Source organism: Oryx dammah, unplaced genomic scaffold (genome assembly GCF_014754425.2).
Source record: "Oryx dammah isolate SB20612 unplaced genomic scaffold, SCBI_Odam_1.1 HiC_scaffold_16, whole genome shotgun sequence".
NCBI lineage: Eukaryota > Metazoa > Chordata > Mammalia > Artiodactyla > Bovidae > Oryx > Oryx dammah.
In genome coordinates, this window is record NW_024070200.1 from 62,730,531 (window position 1) to 62,732,083 (window position 1,553).

Below are 1,553 nucleotides of genomic sequence, written 5' to 3' on the forward strand. Positions count from 1 at the left end.
GAATTAACATGAAATAAAAGTCTTCTGGAAAAGATGGAGTAAATGCACTTCTCCCTGTTCTTCCCACTAAGCAGAGTTATAACCTCTGGATACTATACATCAATTAAGCACAAGAAGACACTGAGAGGTGGAGAAAAGCAGTCAGGCTGGCTGCGTTCACAGGAGCAAAGAACAACACAGAGGCAGGTTCCTCGGGTTTCCTTTCTGCCTCCTGTGTCCAACAGTGGGGGCTGGAGAAGCCAGCAATCCAGAAATAATGGCGACACAGACAGCCCTCCAAAAAGCTTGCTCTGTCTAGAACATGACTTCCAGGTGATAACTCCCCTACTCCAGCCAAGCACTGTGGAAAAAACGAGGGCCTCACCCTACTCCTGTAGCCAAAATATAAGAGGGGCCTAGATGCTCACAAGTTGTAATAAGACACACCCCCACCGGTAATGGGTTGGTGGTGTCAGACGCTGGAGTGTGGGGAGCTGAGACTTTTACAGCCTCCCAACAACAGTGAGTCCTTACCCCGCTCTGCAGTGTCAGTGGGAGCATGGAAGCACCAGGGTGGTGTTTGTGTCAGCAAACATCTAGTGGGGACCCTGAGCTCCTACCGTAATGGGCACCTTCTGTCCCTGGGTGTCAGCACAGGCAACGTAGGGTGGCTGGACTTCCACCTCCAGCAGGCAGTAAGTAGGCACTGATAAGACAGAAGACCTGAATAAAAGCTAGTGTCTCATAACACAAAACTCACAGTGTTCAGGATTCAGTTGAAAATCATTGTCAGAAAATCTCAACTTGAATGAGAAAATACAATCAACAAACACCAATTTTGAAAAGATTCAGAAGTTGGAATTATGTGATAAGGAAATTTAAGAAACTAATTTGGAAGAAGATTTACAATACGTAGGGAAAAACGTATAGTACGTCCTGTGTACTCTGTCACCCTAATCCCACAAAGGTAGCATTTTGTGTGACTGTAATATCAGATCCATGATACGACATTAGTACAACCCACAGAGTTTATTAAGGTGTTCCCTGTTGTATAAACAGCCATGTGCATGCACGTGTGTGTGTGTGTGGTTCTATGAAATTTGTCACACAGGAGTTCTGTGCATCTAGCATCTTGAAATCAGAACTGCTCCGTCACCGCAAGGCTCCCTTGGGCTACGCTTTTGGAGCCACCCCTCCCTCAAATCCTAACTCCTAGAAACCACCCACTTGTTTCTCACGTCTATAATCACATGAGTTTAAGAGACCTGGGTTGGATCCCTTGGGTTGGGAAGATCCCCTGGAGAAGGGAAAGGCTACCTACTCCAGTATTCTGGCCTGGAGATTCCTGGAGATTCCATGGACTGTATCGTCCACAGGGTCGCAAAGAGTCAGACACGACTAAGCGACTTTCACTATCAAGAATATTATAGAAATGGAATCATTCAGTATGTAACTTTTGGAGATTGGTTTTTCTCACTCAGCATAATTTCCTTAAGATCTATCCTGGTTGTTGTGTGTAATTTATTCCTTTTTATTACTGAATAGAATTCCATGATACAGATGTACAAATTTGT